Genomic DNA, 27313 nt, shown 5'->3' with positions numbered 1-27313 from the left:
AGCTAAACAACCCAATTGTCATATCAACCCAATGTACCTTATGGGATATTATATCATACATCATTCATAATTTGGTTAATTGGATAAATCGAATGATCCGAACTCCAAAATGATAATTGATCTATAATAAATTCATTCTTTTATGAGTCGCTTATGAAAAGACCATTGACTGAAGCATATTCGAGATATGGAATAGAAGTTCCTTGGTAAATTATTCGAAAGACATCAGAGTTACCGAGAAAATATGTTTAGTATGGCATCATTGGATTCCACGAGTCAATATCAAAATAAAATTTCAATGAAGAATTAGAAATTTTGAGAGATGAGCCAGCTCTAGATTGTTTATCAGAGAAAAAATAGAAATTTTCCATAATAGAATTGGAAATTGCCAATAAAGAAATCAGGGTATGAGTATTAAATAAATATAGAATTACTGCAAATAATGCAAAATTTCCAAAAACAGTTGAAAATTTTCCACAAAACAATAATAAATTAGCACTTGTAAAAGCAAAAATTGCAATTATGTATTTAAAAAAATCACCAATAAAGAAATTAAAAAATATAGGGATATTTTGGAAAATTTCTAAACCATTACAAATTTTTCTCGAAATTTTTATAACATATTCGCAAGTCCGCATTTTTTGGTATCCTCCTGATGCATCGAAGGTATGCGAGTTCTAGATAACCTAATACCTGATACACATTACAACATGATAACATCATAAAAATCTTCGAAATAATGAAAATTTATAATTTCCATGCTGGGTTTTAGTTTGATTTTGAATCAGTTGAAATTGTCCATCTTCAAAATTGATCGGATTAACCATATGTTTTAGTTACATAGGTTTTTTTAATTTTGTGCTTGCAACAAAAACCACGTGGTTCAAAGGGGAGGGGGTCTGCCAAATGACCACGATAGACCACATGGGGGGAGGGGGGGTTGAAAATCTTCAAAAATATGACCACGTGGTTTCTGGATGGCCCCTTTGACAGATACTACAGTAAGACGGTAAGACCATCTTCAGTGTCTCGTACTTGATTCGATTCGACTCAACTCGAGCGCTAACGAGTATTGCGGTTTCAAACTAAACTTCTGGTTTTGACTACCCTTTTAAATCTTACATAATAACCAACCTAACAGATAATTCGGATAACTTTGTAGAAGATGGCCACTTTCTTACTCTAACGGATTTAGAAATATTTAACCTAACAGGTTATTTCTCATACACTAGCGCCGATATGCGTATGAATTCCAAACAAAACTAGTCTCCATCATAAATGTTATGGCTACCCGAACAACTTTGTAGAAGACAAAATCTTTCTAAGTCTTATAGATCTCGAGATATCCACCTCACTTAATTATTGCATATAAGCTAGCGCCACCTAGCAGATGTGTGTCTAGCTAATCTGATAATCACAAAATGTATTACGCACATATTTATATTACAAAAGTTGGGGCGCGTTCTGAAAGATTTGAAAATAAATAATATTTTTTTCCTGATTTTATTTATTTCCGTGTTTGCCTCAATAGCAACCGGATATTCACCACCGGTGCGAAGCATGATTGCACTTCAACAACCTTGATAGAAACAACCGGTGCGAGAACAAGTGCATAAATAAAATATGAACGCATTTCGTTCCTATATTAGACACCCATTTGGATACACATCGGTGGGGATCGTCTACACAGAAACAAAAAATATTGTTTCTTCAAATATGTTGTACTTTACAATTGAAAAGTGCGATATTTTGTTCAAATTAAAAGTGAAATTGTATACCGCGAAAGTTAGTTTATCATTCTAAAAGTATGTTTAATCAGTTCTGTTAATTTATTTAAAAGTTCACACTTTCACTGTTAAAACTGTAAAACTGTCAAATCGCACTATAAACAAATCAGTAAAAGGCATTAGATTTGGGCACCCCAAAAAAATAAAAACATTTTTATTTAAATTAATAGATTCTCAGTTTGAAAACATTTCGAATAACATGGTGAAAAACACTTCAAAGTATTACAAAATGGGATCTAATCTTTATTGAATTATCTAAACCAATAAGAAGGCTTTAGAAATTAGCATCACGCTTCTTAAAAGTGAAATGCAATTCTAGTATGCCAAAATATCAGAATCATTTCTTACAGTGTATTCATCCGCAGTTTTTCCCGCACCCGGTCTTCTCAGAATGATATTCATCCGTCGCGAGGGGCAATCGTCCGAATACCATTAAAAACGTCGCATCCCGAACAGCTTAAGTGCTTCAGAAGAACGGATACTATATTTATTTATATCATCAGGTTAGTTCAATCGACATTTGGCTTATTTTTCAGCTTCGTGATAAATAAAAACCATTTTTTTTATTTTCACTAGGCCACTGGCTGACAAAGAACCGTTGAGGACAAGGCGGTTCACCCAAAGAGGCTTTTACTAATCGGATAGGAGCAATGGACATTCATATGACGACACTGTGGAAGCCGAGAAACAGGTTTGTTTGATTAATAACATTGAGTTTACCGCTTCGTTATTATCGTTGTTTATTTTTTACAGATCCAAAATGCCGACTAAATCATTGAACCAGATGGTTTATTGACGAAGGAGCAAACTATGTGGCCAATTATCAATGTGCATACGAACACAAGTTGGAAATGAAATAAAAATAAACATATTTTCCATGACATAAAAACTATTGATACAAACTTTGGGGTGGAGGAAAAAATTCGTGGGCAGGGGGTGACTTGGGCAGGTGACAGAGTTAAACTTCATTTCAAATTTAAAATATTAAACTTTTTTTTCTATAGTGTGTCTATTTTGATTTCATAGTTCCTCAATATTATTTTAAAAAGTTTGTACTTTTATTTTCAGAGCTGCATGTCACTTTTGAAACCTGGATATAACAAAAGTGTTTGTACTTTTATTTTGAACATACCGAACTCTCTACGAAAAAGAACCAACGCAACTTTTTATTTTAACCAACGTTTTTTTTAATTTGATAAATGATTTTTCTTTCTGTGTAAGAGCATCTATCAGCCGCGAGCATTTTATACTAATGACACACTGGTGGTATAAGTACCATGGTACAAGAATCTTGAAATGAGTACCGTACCGATTATTGTCTTTATCAAAGATAGTCTTGGAATAATTTTCTTGTCCTCTTGTACCATGGTATAAGTACTACAGGTGTGTCCTTAGTATTAGGCTGTGAACCATTCCACCGATTCGTTTAACTTTTAGTTAAAATTTGACAGTTCGATGGTTATTTCGCAGTGGTTAAAAATAACCCTGCTCCGGAGCATGGTTAGATTTGACAGTTCATCAAATAGCAGCGCTCTTATCGTGCTACCAAATTGGGTTGTTTAGGGGTATACATGTTTTTACATATTCTGAATCTGCATAAAAAACTGAGCCTAACCCCAATTTTTCAGAATTTTTGGAGCCCCGGAACTATTTTTAATTTGCATTTTAAATTTATATGGGACTAAAAATTTGTTCTTATGCTGCATGGGCCAACTGTCATTCTATGAATGTTAGTGTCATTCTATCGATAAAAATGGCTTATTGTTTGCTATACAAAAATGAAAATAAAAGCCCGCATAACTAAATACCATCTGCAGATTGGTAGATATTATTCAAATGAAATAGCCCGTGTTGTTACAATTAATGTCATTGTCCATTTATGTTGCGACATTATATTACTTGAGAATTAATATTATACTCGATTGTAAATTACCGATACTACAGGCGGTTAACACATAGCATGACGTCCCTCTATAATTTCTTGTACTCCAAATAAGAACAAAATTAATAATTAAACCTCACTAGAACATAACAGAATTATTTATGGTATGGTAATGCGTGATAGCAGAACAGCGCAACAAAAAATCATCGCTCTGCCACAAATACATCAAAAAATTGTATCTTCGAAAGGTAAAACTACGATTTGAATTGAACTTCTGCATTAAGTGTGTGTCATATGTGCAATTTCACCACCTGCCTGAGCCAGCTGCCATGCCAGGATTTTGGAGTTATAGATTTAATTATGTTTAGTTTTTTCGTGTCAGTATACTATGAATATCTGTTCGAATGGAAATTTTAAACTCTATTGGATCAAAAGAAAAAAAAAGTAAGTAAATCGAAACAGTATGAAATAGCTGGTCTAAATGGCTAATACAATTCTTACTTTGATGAATGAAAATTTTCAGGTTCTCTCGGCCGGAGATTTCATCAGATTAACCTCGGAATAATCCATGCTTTTATTCTATCGTTGGCGACAAGGTATGTTTATCTTAAGCGTTTTATGAATATTTACAATTGTATTGACCTTATGCATCCATTGCAGAAAAAAATCAACATCGGGGAAATATCGCAGTCGGCTTCCGGATTCTCCAAGATTGCTGTCCTGCCTCGCATTAAGGGCGCTCCAAACAAATGCGACGCGGCGGTCCCGTTGGTATGGACGTGTTAAAGAAACCTCACATGCAGCGATCTAGTAATAGGGTCGCGGCAATTGTCGCCCAGCAACAGCAACAGCGAAGAATAGAATTACTTTTTTTTCATGCGATGACGATGGATTACCTAATAAATCGAATGTGCTAATAAAAATATGAGTTGCAATGATATTTACTCTTGTTTCAAAATTCATTTTATTTTTCCATGACTATTCCAAAAATATGAAATATTTCAAACATCAGAGGATATGGTACGGCGTTTTTCTCTATATGGTCATACTGTATCTTATTTATATTGCTAATTGTTAGAATCTGAGAGAACGGATTGTATCACTACCATAACATATGCTGTATGCCGAAAAATATGTACCGGGAAATAGCCATTTTTGAATGGTAATTATACTTAACCGCCCATTACCCAAATAGTAGATTTGACGAATACAATATATCATGATGTTCATACCGTTTATGTTGAGGTATGTTTATTGTTTTTACATATGATAATTCGAATGGTAATGTCAATGTTATTTATCATCACAAACAATCTGAGATATGATTCAAATATGGTTTAGAATTATGCGGGAGGTTTACAAACAAAATAAAAATATGTTGGAGATCAGAAAAGCATGCTCTTTATGTTAAACTTTAAAAAACCTCATATTTTTCTCTGCTCAACAACCCAATTTGGTCACCTGTCAGTCGCGCTACCACAGAGAACAGACGTTCATCTTATGTTGCAAAGTTGTGTAAAACTTTGTACTGGTCATTTTAAAGTATGTCGTTATGCCCCCGTTGTGCGGTGCTAGCATTGACGAATACATAGACGGAGTGGTGGCCATTTTTCGGAGCACCACTTAGTACCCCTGGGGAGTGACCGATTACAATTATTACAGTCATTCGACTATTGGGAAGCCCCCCAATTAAATTTACGAAAAATTTGACAGTTCATTTGTTTACATTATTTTGCGTGAGAGTTTTATTTCCAACGTAAACGGAGTTCCAAGTTTCGTTTGAGAATTTGTCAGGGATCGTGGCAAAATTATCGGCATCCAGTGACGGCGTGCAAAAATTTCTATTCGTTTCCGCGGATTTTGTGATTAAGTGTTGTTTTTCTACGTTGTTTCTTTCCATCTGAGTCGGTCCCATCCGAATATAAAGGAAATTTCTTCTGCCTGCTGCTGCCGTGAAAGTATCAATTACACCGGGATTTCCATATCAATCGGAAGCTTGGCCATAGCCGAAGTACATAACGGAAGTGAGTGCTTGTAAGAACATTTAAGAAAAAATATTGGAAATATTGAAAGTACTTATCTCACACCAACGCAACGATTATCAAACGATGATATAATTGAAAAACAGTAACTTCATGTCAGGCAGCACGACATTTGCTCTCATTATGATCGAAATTTTTCCAATCGTATTACATGCGGCTTGGTCCGGCTCATGCTACGTTCAGTCGGTTTGCTCAACGGCTGAAAACAGGAGGTTGTCAAGCTGGAACAGGTTGGAACAATCACCCCCGGTTGATAGTATCCTGAAGATTATACCGGTTTTAAACATGCTAATTCACAAATCACTGTTTGGCCGAAATTAATTCCCCTATTATTGCATGTCAGATCCAGCGCAGTCGGCTATATTGCCACCGGTTAAGATTATCAGACACATCAGGTATGCCCGGGTTACTATCGCAACTTGACCAAATACACTAACAAAACATTCTAATTTCTTGCAGGTTGTAGAGAACCATTATGAATAATGTCATATATCACCACAGGAAATCAGATAAATAAACCAGAATAATCAAAATCTGAGAGTGACTTCCAAACGTAAAAGGTATAGGCTTGAAATATTTTTTTCGGTTGGCGGCAACCAAATGCAACACGGTTGATTCGAACCTTTGCCATTCCACCGTATTCATGTGCAAGTTATGAATGTCATCTTGCTGAAAACAAAACAAAATTTTGAAATCAAACAAAATGTGCATGAAGTTGAATACTTTAATAAAAAATAGCTTACGTAATAATAAACAGTCATGAATAACTAGTGCCAAACGTTTTTTTACATCAAATTTCGTACTTTGAAGAACCCTAAATAGAAAGGCAGATCATGTTCCCGAGCCATTGAAGAGTTATAAAGGAGTAATATTATCATCATGTTGAACTTGCCCTGTTTTTCAAATACAACGTGTTTTCTAAGCATTTCCAGAATTATTATTAACAGCTTTTTTATGCCCAGGGAGCAGAGTATGTTTTCCACCCGAAAACATCCTAGGCCGAACGGGAAATCGAACTCATCTTTGGATAGCTAATGCTATACTTGTGCTCGCATGGAAAACTAGAGAGCCAAATAAGATGATACACTGAGATATTTATTAAAAAAAATAATTAGTACACTCTACTCTTAAATTTATTACTTAACAATACGAAAATTTTATGAAGTTTCATTGAAGTTGGTTTAGTTTTAGTAGTTTGCATTTGTGTTTGAATGTAGTCCATGTGTGTAGTCCGAAAGTGAAAAGTTCGTTTCATTTTAACTTTTTAACTTCAATTTAATTTAGATTGTCTCGACTTTCCTGGGCATAAAAGTATCATCGTGCTAGCCTCATGATATACGTATGCAAAAATGGTAACATGGCTTAGAAACCTCCCAGTTAATAACTGTGGAAGTGCTTAATAAACACTAAGCTGTGAGGCGGCTCTGTCCCAGTGTGGGTATGTAATGCCAATAAGAAGAAGAAGATTAATTTAGATTTATCTTAAAATCACTTTATTTTATTTCAAACTAATATATATTTCATACATAATACGGTGTCAACTCACTTCAAAATGCAATTTTGATAGAGGAGCCGGAGATCCATAGTGTAATATAAATATCAATCGACGAATCTATTGGTCTATGATTAATTGATTGGCCTATGATTGATTGATTGACCTATGGTTAATTGATTGGTCTATGATTGATTGATAGGTCTATAATATATTGGCCTATGATCGATTGACTGGTCTATCATTGATTGATTGATTGGCCTATGATTGATTGATTGATCGGTTTATGATTGATTGATTTGCCTATGATTGCCCTATGATTGATTGATTCATGACTGATTTATTGGCCTATGACTGATTGATTGACCTATGAATGATTGGTTGGCCCATTATTGCTTGGTCTATGATTGATTGTATGGTCCATGATTGATTGATTGGCCTATGATTGATTGATTGGTCTATGATTGATTGATTGGTTTATGATTTATTGATTGGCTTATGATTAATTGATTGGGCTATGATTGATTGATTGATCTCTAATTGATTGATTGGCCTATGATTATTTGATTGGCCTATGAATGATTGATTGGTCTATGATTCATTGATTGTCCTATGATTGATTGATTGATCTATGATTGATTGATTGGTTTATGAATGATTGATTGATCTATGATTAATTCATTGGCCTATGATTGATTGCAGTGATGAACTTTATTTCACATTAAAAAATCACTTAAATAAAGAACTAAAAAATGATTCATTGCTTAATCTTCTTCTTCTTCTTCATTGGCATTAATTCCCTCACTGGGGCATTGCCGTTTCGTAGCTTAGTGTTCATTCACTTCCACAGTTATTAACTGCGAGGTTTCTAAGCCAAGTTACCATTTCTGCATTTGTATATCATGAGGCTAACACGATGATACTTTTATGCCCAGGGAAGTCGAGACAATTTCCAAACCGAAAATTGCCTAGACCGGCGACGGGAATCGAACCCAGCCACCCTCAGCATGGTACTGCTTGGTAGCCGCGCATCTTACCACACGGCTAAGGAGGGCCCCCTGCTTGATCTATGATTGATATTGATTGGCCTATGATTGATTTATTGGTCTATGATTGATTGATTGGCCTATGATTAATTGATTGGTCTATGACTTATTGATTGGCCTATGATTAATTGATTGGTTTATGACTGATTGATTGATCTATGATTGATTGGCCTATGATTAATTGATTGGTATATGATTGATTGACTGGTTTATGATTAATTGATCGCCCTATGATTGATATTGGTTGGCCTATAGTTGATTGATCCATGATTGATTGATTTTTTTTAATACTTTATTAACGAGAATTTGTATCTTAAAAATAAGTTCATCACGGGATTGATTGATTGATTTATTAATAATTTATTGGTTTATGATTGATTGTTTCGTCTATGATTGATTGTCTATAATTGATTGATTGGTCTGATTGATTATTAGGCCTATGATTGAATGATTGGTCTATGATTGAAGTCAAAGTGCACTGGCGATATATTTGTAGTAAACCGATATAAAGTTCTTGATGAGCTCCAAGGACGATCCGTGATGCCTTTCCCCTTTAGAGTTTCGATGAATGTTCGTTTCTAACATCGTGATGTGAGACAGTGGTTTCGGCATCGTTTTAGATTTTTCCTTCTGTGCCTCCGGGGGTTAAGACTTCTGCATATAGTTGTGTTGTTTTCATAAATCACTATTATTGGTGCTTTAAGAACTAGGTGAGGAATAGTTAGTAGAGTTCTGAGTGATTCTGCCATCATTCTTCCCATTCGATTCAATCCTGTTGAAGGAAATAAATGTAGGTTAACTTAGAATAATTGAATGTAGTCCAAATGTTACCTGTAAATCAGGATATCGCAGATTACCTTCACATTGGTAATATTTTTCACGCACACGTACTCTCAAAGACAGGAACCAGTGGTCAATAGAATATCGAGCTTGCGGAGGAGCCTTCGTTTCTTCTGTTCTTTGTTATGCGCATATTTTTCTTGTTGCTCAAATCTAGTAGACTATTTTTCCTAATCATTCCCTACTGCATTCAATAATAGATTCCTTCAAGCCGGATGGATGGATATTGTTTGGTCTTGGATGGATATTGATGGATATTGTTTGGACACGTGTCGAAGCTCCAGCTAGCGCTATTATACACAAACGATTCTCTGAGCTTAGGCGATGGACCCTTTTCTGACTCGTAGGTTGGAGAATGCCGAATCCATTTAGCTGGTGGTGGTTGATGTATTGGTCGTGTACGATCGTATAGACCCTGCTAGAATAGAATCGCATTAAGAAAATCAGTTAGTTCACACTTACCATTTAATTTTAAAAAGTATCATATTTAAATAATTTGTTCGTTAACATTCTGAAAAAAGCGATACATTTTTCATAAGGTTACTTTTTCAAAGCATTGCATTTTGGAGCGGATTCGTTGCCGCAAGCGAGCGGCAAGTGTGAAATGAATAGAAACTGAAGATTAGCAGCCGAAAAAAGCCAATAAATTAAGTTGTCAAGTTGCTAAGTTAGGTCAGTGCTCTTGAACAGTGTGAAGTGTTCAGAACGTTTTGAACACGAACACATGTTCTCGTATTCAGATGCATCTCTGCCTTTAGGATTGCCACTCGGAATTTCTTCGGGAATTCATTCACAAAATAACTTCATGAAATTCCTTCGACAATCTCCAGGTACCTGAGGGATTCGTTGTCAGGAGGAGAGAGTTGGACGACGGTTCAACACTTCGATTGGAAGATCTTCTTCTTCTTCTCCATGGCTCTACAGTCCATCTGGAACTTGACCTAGCTTTTAAACTTAGTATTCTATTAGCATTTACTCAGTTATTAATTGTAAGCTTTTCTATGCCCACCATTGCAAGAGTATGTATCTTGTGTGGCAAGTACAATGGATACACTATGCCCAGAAGGCAAGAAAGTTTCCAACCCGAAAACACAAGACCGGACCGAGAATCAAACTCGCCATCCCCGGATTGGCAATCCTACGCCTTTGCTCGCAAGGCTACTGGAGACCCCTCGACTGGAAGATGCTACGGTGAAACTAGAGCCTGGATACTATCTAGGCCTCTAAGTGAAACGGTTCTTTATTGAAAAATTGGAGACACGTGCTCCAGATATTCCGGAGGTGGCAGTATTGAAGTTTAATGGACCGCTATCAAGAATTAATGCTTGAACAATCCCAGTCAATCATTCAGTTAATTCTTTGTGCAATTTCACTGATTCTGGTCAATCACGGAGTAGCAACCATAGATATGTGTAGTCAGTCAAAGCTAAACTAAGCTAATGGACCGCTATCAAGAATGGCTTTACCTGGCAGATATGGGCGAACTGCGCACCCAGAGAAAACAATGGATAACCGATGAGATCTGGAGGAATATAGAGGAGCGAAGAGAAGCCAAAGCCGCGATAGAGCGAACAAAAACCAAAGAAGCCAAAGTATTAGCTCGTCAACGATACTCGGGCTTGGAGAAGAAACTGAAACGGTCATGTCGACGGGACAAGCGAGCGGGGGTGGACTCTCTGGTTGACGAAGGAGAGATAGCCGCAACAACCGGGGACATTTGTCTCCTCTACGATATCTCACGACGCTTATGCCGTAGATGAATGCAACGATGCCTGTGAAAGACGCAAATGGTCAGTTATTGACCGAGCCATCCAAAGAATGAAATAGAACCAAGCTCCAAGGGCCGATCACATATCAGTCGAGGTGCTCAATGCTGACCCCATGCCATCCGCTTAACTACTGCACCGTTTATTTCGTAATATCTGGGACACCGCAACCGGTCGACTGGAGGCAAGGTATCTTAGTGAAGGTGCCCAAAAAGGGTGGCCTGACTGTATGCACTGGCGAGGCACTATGTTGCTGTGTACCGTTCTCAAAGTTCGATGCAAAGTTATCCTAGCCCGGATTCAGGAGTAGATTGATGCGAATCTCCGGTCCATTCCGTATCGGAGGATCCTGTGTGGACCGTATTGTCACGCTTCGTATCATTCTGGAGCAGGTTAATGAATTCCAAGAGTCCTTTTACTTGATATTCATTGACTACGAAAAAGCTTTCGACCGTCTCAATCAAGATAATATGTGGGGCGCCCTGAGACGCAAGGGGGTTCCTGACAAAATCATCGGCCTTATCGAGGCTCAGTACGAGGGCTTGTCGTGCAGAGTGCTGCACAATGGGGTCTTGTCCGACCCAATCCGGGTCGTAGCTGATGTGAGGCAAGATTGTATTCTATCACCGTTACTGTTCCTCATCGTAATTGACGAGATTCTGGTAGGTGCATCTGGCCGTGATCCAAACAGCGGTCTGCTATATGGCAGCCTATAACAATGGCGCACCTAAACGACATCGGATTGGCTGATGACGTTGCACTCCTCGCTCAACGGCGCTCTGATATGCTCTGAGCGCTCTTCCTCGGCAGGTTTAGTCATCAAAACCAAATCGTTCGATGTAAACACGGCGACACCTTACAGTTTTATAGTAGCAAGGCAATCAGAGAAGAATGTTGAAAGCTTTCAATATCTTGGTAGCAAAATAGCGTAGATTATAATAAGAATAGCGTAGTTATGCGTAGAACAACAGTGCAGGTATTCATCAACACATAATTCGGGCCTGGTGGCCTCACAACTGGATCTCAAACAAAGAGCTTCATCGTCGTTGTCACCAGAGGCCGATAGCAACAGAAATTTGGGATCGGAAGTGAGACTGGGTAAGACACACTTTGCGTAGGGGCGGGAAACGAATTCTATAAACAAGCATTAAACTGGAACCCCCTGGGACATCGCAGCAGATGCAGACCCAGAGGCTCAAGTCGACCGAAATCTAGCCTGGCAACCGTTTCGGTCTGACCTACAAATCAAAATTGAAATAACTCGTGTAGGCTCATTTTTCGTCCGATTGCCATGCAATTTTCGGGAAAGAAGCGTCAACATGTCTGTTTTTTGGTACGTGACTTGATTTGACCATGGTGCCAATCCGGCCGGATTTATTGAGGGGGGGTCCTGGGTCAGGTGCAGTCAAAAACGGGTCATTTTTTTTAAAAACCATTGATAAATGAACGAAAGTTCCCAGAATGTTGATGCAAATGTGGTCAATCATCATTGACCAGCATCAGAAGTAAGTTTTGATACAATTGGATCACCAGGACATGGTTCCGGATGTTCCGGGAACCTGGTTCCCTGGGGTAGTGGACACTTTTCAAGTGGTACCCAAGTGGCACCAAACCCATCTTGCGACATATCAAACTTCATAATTTTGGAAGACAATCTCAATATATTAGTTTTTGAAAGGTTTTGGATACATTGGCCACGTCCGGAAGTGTTCCCGGCGGCATGGTTCCCCAGAAGCGGACAAATCTCGACTAGCACCGTAACCCATCTTGATCCATGATTTTGAAAGACAAGTTCAATACATGCATTTTTTAAAGATTTTTGACACATTGGCCACGTCCGGAAGTGTTCCCGGGAACCTGGCTCCCTCAGGGAAGCGATCAAATTTCGATTAGCCCTGAAACCTATCAGGCGACATATCAAACTCCATGATTTTGAAAGACAAGCTCAAAAGATGAGTTTTTGAGAGGTTTTGGACATATTGACCACATTTGTATTTGCTACGAAACTTATCTTGCGACATATAAAACTCCATGATTTTCACTATCATAAGATGAGTTTAGTACAATTCCATTTAATTCCACCACGTCGTAGTGGAATTAAATGGAACTGTACTACAGGCAAGCCTCCATGAGTCGATGTTCTATGACTCGATATCGACTCAATTGCTTCCTTGATTCATTATTATTCAATAATAAAAAAATATTGTCGGGGTTACTTTGGTCCCTTCAAACAGCTACTTGAAGGATTTTCTATTCCACATCTCGATATTTCCATGAGTCGACGGTCCCTTCAATATCGAATCAAGGAGGTTATACTGTATACTCGTCTTATGACAGTAAAAACATTCCACTAAAAAAAGTTAAATAATTTTCTTGGTTCATGATTTTGAAAAACAATTTTTTAATAATTTTTGGACACGTTGGCCACGTCCGGAAGTGTTCAGTAAAGACATTCCACTAAAAAAAGTTAAATAATTTTCTTGGTTCATGATTTTGAAAAACAATTTTTTAATAATTTTTGGACACGTTGGCCACGTCCGGAAGTGTTCAGTAAAGACATTCCACTAAAAAAAGTTAAATAATTTTCTTGGTTCATGATTTTGAAAAACAATTTTTTAATAATTTTTGGACACGTTGGCCACGTCCGGAAGTGTTCATGGGAAAGTGCACATATTTTTATTAGCTCAGAAATCTATCTTGCTACGAATCAAACTTTGATTTTGAAAGTCCAAACAAGATGAAGTTTTGAGAGCATTCAGACATATTGACCGGACTCTTTGCTGAGCTTGTCTTTCGTAATTATGTAAATTATTTTTTCGTAAAATGGGATTCGAGGCAAATATAAATTTGTCCACTATACTGATGGATCCGGGTCTCCAGTTAGCCTTGCGAGAAAAGACGTAGGATTGTCAATTCGGAGATGGCGAGTTCGATTCTTGGTCCGGCCAAGGATGTTTACGGATGGGAAGCATTATCGACTTCTTGGGCATAGTTTATCAATTGTACTTGCCACACAACATACATAATCATGCAATTGCGGGCATAGAAAAGCTTTAAACTAATAACTGTGGAAATGCTAATAGAACACTAAGTTCAAAAGCCATGCCAAGTTCCAGTTGGAATGTAGAGCCATAGAAGAAGAATAAGATAGTGAGGAACGTTTTCGAACGTGGAAATGCGTCTAAAAACTTTCAATAGCTCATCTGCTGGGTTTGTCTTTCTAAATAATGAATTCTAATGTATTGCAAAGTAGGTTTCGTGGTTAACTGATAACCTCCAATTCCTTGAGAGAACCAGGCTGCAGGGAACACTCCATATGGCCGATATGGTCAAAGTTTCAAATTAATCTAATGAGCTTGTCTTTCAAAGTCATGGTGTTCGATACGTCGAAAATTGGGTTTCGGCGCTAATTGTTATTTGCCTACCTCACTTAGCGAATCAGGTCTCCTTGACTTCCGGATTTGGATTCAGGTTCTCAGGAACGTTTTCGAACGTGGTCAATGTGTCCGAACCCCTCAAAACCTCATCTATTGAGCTTGTGATTCAAAATCATGGAGTTTGACATGTCGCGAAATGGGTTTCCGTGCTAATCGAAATTTGTACGGTCCACTGAGGGAACCAGGTTCCTGGAAACACTTACGGACGTGGCCAATGTGTCCAAAAATTCATGTATTGAGCTTATCTTTCAAAATCATGGAGTTTGACATGTCGCAATATGGGTTTCTGTGCTAATCGCAATTTGTCCGGTCTCCTGAGGGAACCAGGTTCCCGGGAGCACTTCCGGACGTGGCCAATGTGTTAAAAATCTCCCAAACCGTGCGGTAAGATGCGCGGCTTAAAAGCAAGACCATGCTGAGGGTGACTAGGTTCGATTCCCGGTGCCGGTCTAGATAATTTTCGGCTTGGAAATTGTCTCGACTTCCCTGGGCTTAAAAGTATCATCTTGCTAGCATCATAATATACGAATGCAGAAATGGTAACTTGGCTTAGAAACCTCGCGGTTAATAACTGTGGAAGTGCTTAATGAACACTAAGCTGCGAGGCAGCAATGTCCCAGTGGGGGATGTAATGCCAACGAAGAAGAAGAAGAAGCTTGTCGTTCATAACCATGGAGTTTGATATGTCGCAAGATGGGTTACGGTGCTAATCAAAATTTGTCCGCTTCTGAGGGAACCAGGCCGCCGGGAACACTTCCGGACGTGGCCAATGTATTCAAAGCCTTTAAAAAACTAATATATTGAGATTGTCTTCCAAAATTATGAAGTTTGATGTGCCGCAAGATGGGTTTCGGCGCTAATCGAAATTTGTCCACTTCCTTGAGGGAACCAGGTTCCCGGGAACACTTCCGGATGTGGACAATGTGTCCAAAACCTCTCAAAAACTCATCTATTGAACTTGTCTTTCAAAATCATGGAGTTTGATATGTCGCAAGATGGGTTTCGGTGCTAGTCGAAATTTGTCCGCTTCCCTGAGGGAACCAGGTTTCCGGGAACACTTCCGGCCGTGACCAATGTATCCAAAACCTTTCAAAAACTCATCTATTGAGATTGTCTTCCAAAATCATGAAGTTTGATATGTCGCAAGACTGGTTTTTGGGCAGCAGGGACTATGTCCAAGGGCTTGACGATCCCTCCCCAGGCCATCTGCGAGTTGTGGCGCCTGCCTAGGATGTGGTGGGGTTTGACAGTGGGCCCTGTTAAACCTCTATAAAAAGCTGCATGAATCCGCAAGTAGGCTCCGCCAAAGCGACCGTGTGCCGCTCAAAGCGCACAAGCCCAAGTCCTGGTGTTATGTGGGACGCTAAACAGCCCTGACACAACGGCCCTCCAACGAGACAGGAGGTTTGCGCAGGCCCAATAAGCCGCCTTTAAAAACAACTATTACGAACGACATAGAAGATAATACGACTCGATACAATCGGCAACGACCTAGGCGACGAATAAAGGATCACGATTGGAAGCTTGGAACATGGAACTGTAAGTCGCTAGGCTTCGCAGGTTGCGACAGGAGTTTCTACGATGAATTACATCCCCGCAACTTCGATGTCGTAGCGCTGCAGGAAATCTGCTGGACAGGACAGAAAGTGTGGAAAAGCGGGCATCGAGCGGCTACTTTCTACCAAAGCTGTGGCACCACCAACGAGCTGGGAACCGGCTTCATAGTGCTGGGAAAGATGCGCCAACGCGTGATTGGGTGGCAGCCAATCAACGCAAGGATGTGCAAGCTGAGGATAAAAGGCCGTTTCTTCAACTATAGCATCATCAACGTGCACTGCCCACACGAAGGGAGATCCGACGACGAGAAAGAAGCGTTCTATGCGCAGCTGGAGCAGACATACGATGGATGCCCACAGCGGGACGTCAAAATCGTCATCGGTGACATGAACGCTCAGGTAGGAAGGGAGGAAATGTATAGACCGGTCATCGGACCGGATAGTCTGCATACCGTATCGAACGACAACGGCCAACGATGCATAAACTTTGCAGCCTCCCGCGGAATGGTAGTCCGAAGCACTTTCTTCCCCCGCAAGAATATCCACAAGGGGCCGTCCACAAAGTACGTCACGCCTCTAGGGGGGAGGGGGGGTTCAGAGCAGCGTGACGATCCATACAAAAATTGACGTACTTTATGGATCTTCCACAAGGCCACATGGAAATCACCTAATCAAGTAACAGAAAACCAAATCGACCACGTTCTAATCGACCGCAAATTCTTCTCCGACATCACCAACGTACGCACTTATCGCAGTGCGAATATTGAATCCAACCACTACCTCGTTGCAGTATGTCTGCGCTCAAAACTCTCGACGGTGATCAACACGCGTCGGAGTCGTCCGCCGCGGCTAAACATTGGGCGGCTAAAAGACGGTAGACTAGCCCAAGACTACGCGCAGCAGCTGGAAGTGGCACTCCCAACGGAAGAGCAGCTAGGCGCAGTATCTCTTGAAGATGGCTGAAGAGATATTCGATCCGCCATTGGAAGCACCGCAACCGCTGCACTAGGCACGGTGGCTCCGGATCAGAGGAACGACTGGTATGACGGCGAATGTGAGCAGTTAGTTGAGGAGAAGAATGCAGCATGGGCGAGATTGCTGCAACACCGCACGAGGGCGAACGAGGCACGATACAAACGGGCGCGGAACAGACAAAACTCGATTTCCGGAGGAAAAAGCGCCAGCAGGAAGATCGAGACCGTGAAGAGACGGAGGAACTGTACCGCGCTAATAACGCACGAAAGTTCTATGAGAAGTTGAACCGTTCACGTAAGGGCCACGTGCCACAGCCCGATATGTGTAAGGACATAAACGGGAACCTTCTTACGAACGAGCGTAAGGTGATCCAAAGGTGGCGACAGCACTACGAAGAGCACCTGAATGGCGATATGGCAGACAACGGTGGCGGTATGGTAATGAACCTAGGAGCACGCGCGCAGGACATGCGACTTCCGGCTCCGAATCTCCAGGAAATCCAGGAGGAGATCGGCCGGCTGAAAAACAACAAAGCCCCTGGAGTTGACCAACTACCAGGAGAGCTGTTTAAACACGGTGGTGAGGCACAAAAGAGTTCGTGGGGCAGTACCAGGCGGGATTGATGGGTGAACGCTCTACCACAGACCAGGTGTTCGCCATACGTCAGGTATGGCAGAAATTCCGCGAATACAACGTGCCCACACATCATCTATTTATCGACTTCAAAGCTGCATATGATACAATCGATCGGGACCAGCTATGGCAGCTTATGCACGAAAACGGATTTCCGGATAAACTGATACGGTTGATCAAGGCGACGATGGATCGGGTGATGTGCGTAGTTCGAGTTTCAGGGGCATTCTCGAGTCCCTTCGAAACGCGTAGAGGGTTACGGCAAGGTGATGGTCTTTCGTGTCTGCTATTCAACATCGCTTTGGAAGGGGTAATACGAAGAGCAGGGATTGACACAAGTGGTACGATTTTCACGAAGTCCGTCCAGTTATTTGTTTTCGCCGACGACATTGATATCATGGCACGTAACTTTGAGAGGATAGAGGAAGCCTACATCAGACTGAAAAATAACTGAAAAGCGAAGCTAAACGGATTGGACTAGTCATCAACACGTCGAAGACGAAGTACATGATAGGAAGAGGCTCAAGAGAGGTCAATGTAAGCCACCCACCACGAGTTTCTATCGGTGGTGACGAAATCGAGGTGGTTGAAGAATTCGTGTACTTGGGCTCACTGGTGACCGCCGATAACGATACCAGCAGAGAAATTCGGAGGCGCATAGTGGCTGGAAATCGTACGTACTTTGGACTCCGTAAGACGCTCCGATCGAATAGAGTTCGTCGCCGTACCAAACTGACTATCTACAAAACGCTTATAAGACCGGTAGTTCTCTACGGACACGAGATCTGGACGATGCTCGTGGAGGACCAACGCGCACTGGGAGTTTTTGAAAGGAAAGTGTTGCGTACCATCTATGGTGGGGTGCAGATGGCGGACGGTACGTGGAGGAGGCGAATGAACCACGAGTTGCATCAGCTGTTGGGAAAACCATCCATCGTTCACACCGCAAAAATCGGAAGACTGCGGTGGGCCGGGCACGTAGCCAGAATGTCGGACAGTAATCCGGTGAAAATGGTTCTCGACAACGATCCGACGGGAACAAGAAGGCGAGGTGCACAGCGGGCAAGGTGGATCGATCAGGTGGAGGACGATTTGCGGACCCTCCGCAGACTGCGTGGTTGGCGAAGTGCAGCCATGGACCGAGCTGAATGGAGAAGACTTTTATGTGCAGCACAGGCCACTCCGGTCTTAGTCTGATAATAAATAAATAAAAAGACTGGTTTTTACACCACTTGAAAAGTGTCCACTACCCCAGGGAACCAGGTTCCCGGAACATCCGAAACCATGTCCTGGTGATCCAATTGTATCAAAACTTACTTCTGGTGCTGGTCAATGATGATTGACCACGTTTGCATCAACAATCTGGGCTCTTTTGTTCATTTATCAATGGTTTTAAAAAAACATGACCCGTTTTTGACTGCACCAGACCCAGGACCCCCCCCCAGACATGATGACGCTTCTTCCCTGAAAATTTCATGGCAATCGGACGAAAAATGAGCCCACACGGGTTATTTAAATTTTGATTTGTAGGTCAGACCGAAACGGGTTAAATCGCTCAAGATGGAAATTCAAGTCGGCCCTTTGCAACACTGGAGGTGTACAGGACCCATAAGTAAAGTAATAACTTTATAAATCCTATAGGCAAAAATGCCGCAAATACAACGTGCCCACACATAATCTATTTATCGACTTCAACGCCGCATATGATACAATCGATCGGGACCAGCTATGGCAGCTAATGCACGAAACGAATTTCCGGATAAACTGATACGGTTGGTCAAGACGACGATGGATCGGGTGATGTGCGTTTCAGGGGCATTCTCGAGTCCATTTGAAACGTGCAAAGGATTACGGCAAGGTGATGGTCTTTCGTGTCTGCTATTCGCTTTAGAGGGGGTAATACGAAGGTCAAGGATCGACACGAGTGGTACGATTTTCACGAAGTCTGTCCAGCTATTTGGTTTCGCCGACGACACGTAACTTTGAGAAGATGGAGGAAGCCTACATCAGATTGAAAAGGGAAGCTAAACGGATTGTATCGGTGGTGACGAAATCGAGGTGGTTGAAGAATTCGTGTACATGCGCTCACAGGTGACCTCCGATAACGATACCAGCAAAGAAATTCGGAGACGCATCATAGCAGGAAATCGTAACCGATCAAATAGAGTTCGCCGCCGTACCAAACTGACTATCTATAAAACGCTTATTATACCGCTAGTTCTCCAAGGACACGAGACCTGGACGATGCTCGTGGAGGACCAACGCGCACTAGGAGTTTTCGAAAGGAAAGTGCTGCGTACCATCTATGGTGGGGTGCAGATGGCGGACGGTACGTGGAGGAGGCGAATGAACCACGAGTTGCATCAGCTGTTGGGAGAACCATCCATCGTTCACACCGCGAAAATCGGAAGACTGCAGTGGGCCGGGCACGTAGCCAGAATGTCGGACAGCAATCGGGTAGAAATGGTTCTCGACAACGATCCGACGGGAACAAGAAGGCGAGGTGCACACCGAGCAAGGTGGATCGATCAAGTGGAGGACGACTTGCGGACCGAGCTGAATGGAGAAGACTTTTATGCACTGCACAGGCCACTCCGGCCTTAGTCTGAAAATAAATAAAAGGCACAAAACAGATAGGCATCATAGAACAAACTGCTATTTTCAAAGTAAGCTCTTTGTGTACATATCAACAATTGACGGGCGGCACTCCCATATATCCAAGGCAAAAGAAAGAGACAACAAAGCATGCGATGCTGCTCTGTCTTATAAATACGCGTTGTTCAGTGAAGCTTGCCTTCCACCGCGAGGATCGCTAGCGTTTGGAAATCATGGAAGGACCACATTCTACGGCAAAGCTGCCTATGTGTTATATAATAGGTCTTAAAATATCCACCACATTAAATTATCGCGCATATGCTAGCGCTGCCAAACGGATTAATTCCCAACTTTTAAGTGTGTATACTGCATTTTAGGTTAAAGGTCTGGATGTTCTGAACAAGTTTATTGAAGATTGTAAGCGTCTATTTCCTTAGCTTTGAGAGATGATAACCATAATAAATGCAAAAAGTGTAGTGAATACAACGCACGCGTGCTCGTGTTACAAAAATGGGCGGGCGTTCTGAAAAGGTTAAGTATGCCAAAAGGAATTCCCTTTTGATTCTAAAACGATGCTCTTGGGGATCCCAAAATGTTTCCCTTTGAAATACCTAGAAGACATTAAGCTGTGTTTTTGTCTTTCTCGTACAACAAAGTTGTACCGAAAGGCTATCATTTCACTCCGAGAACGAACTTTTGTTTAGAAGGCTCGTAGACCCATAGTGTTATATACCAATCGACTCAGCTCGACGAACTGAACATGTCTGTCCGTCCGATCGTGTTTCTTTTCCTCCCACTTCGGTTTCGACTTCCCATAAGAATATTCAGTCACAATGCTAGTGTTAGTCATAATGCGAAAACATAAAAGGTAACTTGATTTAAAATCCCGCAGTTATAACTGCAGGAGTCGTAATGAGCACTAAGCCGCAAGGTGGGAATTTTCAAATTGCGGGTAACCAGGGTAAGATGGTTCATGTGAATTGACCGAAAGTCTGTAATTACTTGAATTGAAAATAATTTACCAATTCACTCTTTGAACTAAACTGAATCGAGATCAATAAAAACAATCAAGTTTAAACAAAATTAAACCACGTCAAACTCGAATAACTAAACCCAACGTATTTATGAAAAATAAACGCTTTACAAATCATATTACAAGTTCAGAATAATCAGTTTGTAATAAAACCGTAAATATATCAGGAACCGGAAGACATAATAAATACGATTGAAAATCGAAGTGAGCTGAACCAACGAATCGAGTTTTCTTCCATTTCCCAGTAGTTCGAATTTATGCCATAGCCGTGCGTTTATATACGTACTATTCGGGAGGCAATTGCGACATCCGTAAATGAGAGAAATTTTAATTGTCGCGTGAGCTCATAACGATTTTCAACTGGAACCGCAATAAACTATTTCGGAAAACTACTCACCTGATGGCTTACTCTTGCGATCCAGATGTCACTGTTCCCATTTATTTTTCGCATGCTCGCCCGGTTCTCAACAGAGTTTGCGCTACCGGTCATGTACTAGTTTCTGAAGTATAAATTTCATATAAATAATATTAATCAACAGCATTACCGTACCTGCGTACCTACTATGCCGAGAGATGTCTTTGCCAAACGGTTTTGAAATAATGTTTCCGATAAATTTCGCTAGAATACGCATCGTCAACGTAGATTCCGGGCATACCATAGCCTACTAAATCAAGATATGTCAGTCGCTTTTTTCGGTTTATTTCCGGGAGTTTAGCACTGCAGCACATAACTGCAGTCTCATTCCCATAAGGCGAGGCAGGCTAACTGCTCTTGTTTTTTTTACATCGAAGAATCGGTCCAGACTGCGCCGTTGGTTTAAAAGTGAGCAATTCATTCGCGGCTCAACAGTTTATGTGAGCTTTCACCTGGATGAATAACGGGGTGCTGCTGCAACGCCAAACTGTCCGATGCAAAGCCAAAGATTCTATTTACTACAGCAGCTACTGTAACATGCTGGACATCCACTGTACACACTTAGCTCATTTTACAGTATTCGGTAAATTTTACCGAAATCTCAACCGCTGAACTGTTCGGTAAATTAATTTACAGATTTTTTGTAATTTTTTCCATTGCTCAACTGTCAAAATCACCGAAAATCAGTAAAATAATTTACCGAACAGTTCAGCGGTTGAGATTTCGGTAAAATTTTACCGAAGTCGGCGATTTATTTTAAGTGTGTAGGTTGTATGCTCCACCCGCAGCAGCCGCAGATGGTAGATGTATCGAGCCGGTCGTGGCCTTGACGAAAACTCGCTTGGAAATCCCATTTAGAAGCGATTTTAGGTTACCTATCCTTCGCACGACCCGTATCGCCTTTCAATCGGACGCGCCTCATAAATCGTGATATAACTTATTCACTATTTAACTAAATAAATATTTTACAAACTTTAATTAGTCGCAAGACGTAAGACCACAATTCAATTACTAAAGTAAACAAAGAGTTTGACACCTCGCATTGCCGATTTTTGACAGCAACAAAATGTCAGACCATCGAGAGGGGTAAGTCAACTGTCGCGAAATTAAATGTAATTCGTCACTCCCGAGGGGTATTTTTCGTAAAATAAAGAAGAAGACATGGTGCCCGAAATTACAATCAGTTTGTACCGGACATTGAGGTCTATGTATTCGTCAATGGTGCTAGTGTGCTAATAATGTTGGTGAAAATATTGCCGTATTTTACTTTTTAGCGCTAGTGGTGGCTAGTGTTCAGTCTGAATCAGTGGCGTAGCCAGAAAATTGGTCTGGGGGGGGGTTTTCTGAACATTTTTTCTCCGCAAAAAAAAAATTTCTTCCAAAAATGTTGTCTTTGGGGGGGGTTTTATACCCAAAACCACCCCCGTGGCTACGCCACTGGTCTGAATTGTCACTAGATGGCAGTATCACCTTGTTTACGCAGTGTAAACCAACGCCATCGCTAGGTGAGAATGAGCTTGTATGTCGGGCAGTCTGCGTTGGAGGCGCTGGGGAGCTTTACACACGTCTTCAACAAAATTTTATATGAGCCTCCATGTCTGTTCTCTGTGGCGCTACTGTTATAGCATAGCGCGTTTAGTAGCGACCGGTAAAGTGTCAAGTGTTGACCAGAGAAGGAAACCCTCTCACAAAGAATAACAACTAGAATTCCCTCTCTACACCACGGCAGGCTACTGACTGATACTTCTGCCAGCAGCTGCAGTTCTCTTTATTCAACAATAGGTATATACAATAATCCATAACAAATTTCCTTCCTTGTGTGCCCCTGTAACTACCATAAAAGCAGGCGAATGTACTATTCAAATTAATTCATGAAAAAAATGTTACTTAGGACCTTTTGAAAAGTTAAGCGAGAATTCATTGCTGCATGATTTCATTGAGAAACTCTGGAGGGTTCCTTTGGCGAAACACTGAAAGATTATACAGTAGACGTTCGATAACTGCAAGTCATTTAACTGCAATGCTTTTTAACTGCAATTGGGTTGTTTAGCTCAGAAAAATATCGAGTTTTTTGCAGTTTAATATAAAGAGCATGCTTTTCTGATCTCCGACATATTTTTATTTTGTTTGTAAACCTTTTATTTACATTTTTATACAGCAAACAATAAGCCATTTTAATCGATAGAATGACACTAACATTCATAGAATGACATTTGGCCCATGCAGCATAAGAACAAATTTTTAGTCCCATATAAATTTAAAATGGAAATTAAAAATAGTTCCGGGGCTCCAAAAATTCTGAAAAATTGGGGTTAGGCTCAGTTTTTTATGCAGATTCAGAATATGTAAAAACATATATACCCCTAAACAACCCAATTCGATAGTTGCAACAGTTTTGCAGTTATCGGACCGCTAAACTTCATACTGATGTCAGACTCAATGACAGATGCATTGGGATGCACATTTAGATGCACTTTTATTGCATCTGACGTCGATTGACAACCGTTTGACGTCTAGAATGCGTTGCAGTTATCGAACGGCATTCGTTAACTGCAAGAGTAAACATTTTGCAGTTATCGAACGGCTACTGTATTGGGGAAAGCTGAAGGATTCCATTGACAATCGCTGGAAAATTACATTGGGAATTCCTGGTCTCCTGGATACTGGACGACTTTATCAGCTTTACCTGAAAGATTACATTGGGATTTGTTGGAATCAATTGGAAAACGATGGGGGATTTCACTGGGAATCCATAAAGTATTCCATAGCTATGGGTTTATATAGGAAATTGCTGGATTTCATTGGGATACACCAGAGGATCACTTAAAGATTTTTTTGAGGATCTTATTTGAATTGGGTTGTTTAGCTCAGAAAAATATCGAGTTTTTTGCAGTTTAATATAAAGAGCATGCTTTTCTGATCTCCGACATATTTTTATTTTGTTTGTAAACCTTTTATTTACATTTTTATACAGCAAACAATAAGCGATTTTAATCGATAGAATGACACTAACATTCATAGAATGACATTTGGCCCATGCAGCATAAGAACAAATTTTTAGTCCCATATAAATTTAAAATGGAAATTAAAAATAGTTCCGGGGCTCCAAAAATTCTGAAAAATTGGGGTTAGGCTCAGTTTTTTATGCAGATTCAGAATATGTAAAAACATATATACCCCTAAACAACCTATTGTAATTCGCTGAAGGATTCCGTTGGGAAAGAGTATATTATATACGGAATCCCTTAGGGGCTTCCTTCGTTTATTGCTACACAAAGATACTAAACTACAAAGAGAGAGCATGCCGAAGGCTGCTAGGTCCGAAAGTATCATCGACTCATAAAGACACATACACATTCATGTTTCGTGATGGGACGCAAGACACTGTAGCAGACCCCGTGTTAATCTGGTTCGACCGGTGTTTCGTGACTCTGACCAGGTTATCCAACGGATAGCTGATGACCATGCCATTTGATCACTATTGACCGCTACTTGCTGACTAGCAAGGCAAGGAAATCCATTCGTGGCATCCTTTGCTTAGGGCGGTATCCACTTTCAGGATGGTCATAAATCGCGAAAGAGCGTTGAAATCGATTGTAGAAAAAAAAAATCGATATGAAACATTGATTAAAATTTAATCTATTTCCACCAACACTTACCATGAGCACTTTTGGTTTTGCCAGCCGCGCTGATAAGCTCCCTCATGCAAGAGCTCTAGATGTCTATAGGCACCATACGTATCACCGGATCTGCGAAAATATCACCGAATCTGCCAGAACACCGACGGATTTGAGAACGCCTCCAGAAGAGTCGAGACTTCCGGGGCTGCGCCGAGAGCAGCAGCTTGGTTTTGTTTATTTTGTTTTTTATAACAAAATCTCGCCGCACTGAAAAAAAAACATCAAGGCGAGACAAAAATTGATAAAAAAGTTTCATCCCGCCGAATCATTCTGAATCTTTTTGATTTTTTTAAAATCTTTTCAGTGATTCGAGAAATGATTAAAGTGTCTTCCCCCCTGTTCCTTAATCTATACCAAAGAGCAACTACAACTAACCGGCGCCCGCTTCTTATCCATCTTCGATCTACAGCGAAGCGTCGCACACTACCTGATATTCCAACACTCCTCCTTAGTGTGCACGCCTCGCAACTCTCCTGGCTCCTTCTAACACTGAGCCTCCCGTCCAGAGCTCCTTCTCGCCGAACAATTCCTCCTGGCCCAATCCGTTGCCCGTACAAATGGCCTCTATCCGACGTTTGCACAGCACCCTCTGTTGACCAGCTCCTGAATGTTACGACGCTCCTCCTGGACGCTGACCAGCCAGCATCCTACCGAACGTTCCAACTTCCTGATGAATGCCGTCCGCCACTACCCAAGACTTACGTGGCTGATCCATGATCCCACTGCGCCACGCGACTTATGCGGCCGATCCATGATCCCACTGCGATAACGTCGACGGCCATAACATCCCACTAAGATGGAGAACGGGAATCGTTCCTGGGCCCATAACCTGTTAACCGAAGAAGGGAACCCCCTCACAAAGAATAACAATTAGAGTTCCCTCTCTACACCACGGCAGGCTACTGACTGATACTTCTGCCAGCAGCTGCAGTTCCATAACAAATTTCCTTAACAAATTTCCTTAATCTATACCAAAGAGCAACTACAACTAACCGGCGCCCGCTTCTTATCCATCTTCGATCTACAGCGAAGCGTCGCACACTACCTGATATTCCAACATCAAGTAATGATACTGCGGTGCCAAACGGCTTAAACTCACCACCGGTAATCTTGCTCTTATGGACTAAACCACGATGACGTCACGCGTTGATTTTCAGTAAGAAGAAAACCTCATCTGAGGGCAAAGTTTACGAAAAATGAACATCAACGTGAACATCCGGTGAACTAAAAGCTCTGAATTCACTCAAATGTTCATCGGCCCGCAGCGGATGTCATTTTTTCGAGCGAAAAGAAGAAGAATCGTGGAAAAAGAAGACGGGACTTCCGAACCGAACTTTTTTCCGACGTTTTATCAGTCAAACTAATTGATGCGTTGTTTAGCGCATCTTTAGGAGAATCCAGTGCACTACTTCCGAAGTTGGGTAAGTTGCCTGTGGTCAAAGCCAAGAGCTGAAAGCCTCTTTAATAAAGAAGAAAAAAAAATAGAAGGGTTGTGTAGAAGATACGACCGCACGACGTAAACTACGTATAAAAAACCGGTGCAAAAAAATTCGAAGTGAAATACCACTAACAGGGAGTCCACTGTTGGGTATTTTACCCTATATAATGTCGTCACATTTCCATGTTTCTACTTTTTCTTGAGTTTTATCGAGGGTCAATGATGAAGGAAGCACTCCTATTCATACATCATGCATAATTCAATAATAGATAATAGCCAAAAAGTAGGCAATTATCTATGATTAAAACGCGCCATGTACCGCGGATTGATTGGTTCTGAAATTTTTACTGGGTATAGAAAAATTGAATTTTCCAATAGTTTACCGTTGATAATCAATAATTCTAATGGATTTGACAAATTGCTGGAGAGTTTTCGAACCGATTGATAAGAAATCCATCGAAAGATAAAAATGCTATTAACGTTTGAAATCTATCCTAATTTCGTGACGGTCTTGATTTTGGAAATTTTCGTTTTACACCCTGTATCCGAGTCTTCCCCTTAGACGTAGTTTACGTCAAAAAAGTTGCCTGTATCTGGAGAAAATCCAACTTCGGTATAAAAATCGTTCTAACTCTATTCCGGATAGACAATATTAGGCAAATTACCCTAATTTGCTTAAACTCTGAAACTTGCTCT

At 40.8% G+C, this 27313-nt stretch overlaps 4 long non-coding RNA genes across 5 annotated transcripts; 3 read left to right on the top strand and 1 right to left on the bottom strand.

Annotated features, from left to right (window-relative positions):
* Positions 1-1788: 1788 nt before the first annotated feature.
* On the top strand, positions 1789-2676 carry LOC134223758 (uncharacterized). The gene is made up of 4 exons (XR_009982709.1): positions 1789-1805; positions 2153-2290; positions 2364-2478; positions 2541-2676. It is a non-coding gene; the product is annotated as an uncharacterized LOC134223758 (long non-coding RNA).
* A 1306-nt stretch (positions 2677-3982) lies between these two features.
* On the top strand, positions 3983-4609 carry LOC134223757 (uncharacterized). Its single transcript, XR_009982708.1, has 3 exons — positions 3983-4113; positions 4193-4265; positions 4330-4609. It is a non-coding gene; the product is annotated as an uncharacterized LOC134223757 (long non-coding RNA).
* Positions 4610-5244: 635 nt separating this feature from the next.
* LOC134226631 (uncharacterized) lies at positions 5245-6482 on the top strand. Its single transcript, XR_009983525.1, has 2 exons — positions 5245-6106; positions 6171-6482. It is a non-coding gene; the product is annotated as an uncharacterized LOC134226631 (long non-coding RNA).
* A 133-nt stretch (positions 6483-6615) lies between these two features.
* LOC134226632 (uncharacterized) lies at positions 6616-22710 on the bottom strand. Of its 2 annotated transcripts, none has more exons than XR_009983526.1 (5): positions 22238-22710; positions 21643-22039; positions 21482-21584; positions 9081-9507; positions 6616-9021 (listed from the first exon to the last, which is right to left on the bottom strand). It is a non-coding gene; the product is annotated as an uncharacterized LOC134226632 (long non-coding RNA). The 2 variants fall into 2 exon arrangements; XR_009983527.1 differs by having other exon boundaries at positions 21647-22039.
* Between the last annotated feature and the right edge of the window lie 4603 nt (positions 22711-27313).

The sequence above is a fragment of the Armigeres subalbatus genome, chromosome 3 (assembly GCF_024139115.2).
Source record: "Armigeres subalbatus isolate Guangzhou_Male chromosome 3, GZ_Asu_2, whole genome shotgun sequence".
NCBI lineage: Eukaryota > Metazoa > Arthropoda > Insecta > Diptera > Culicidae > Armigeres > Armigeres subalbatus.
The sequence above is the reverse complement of the archived record's forward strand: the minus strand, read 5'-3'. Positions and strand labels throughout refer to the sequence as shown.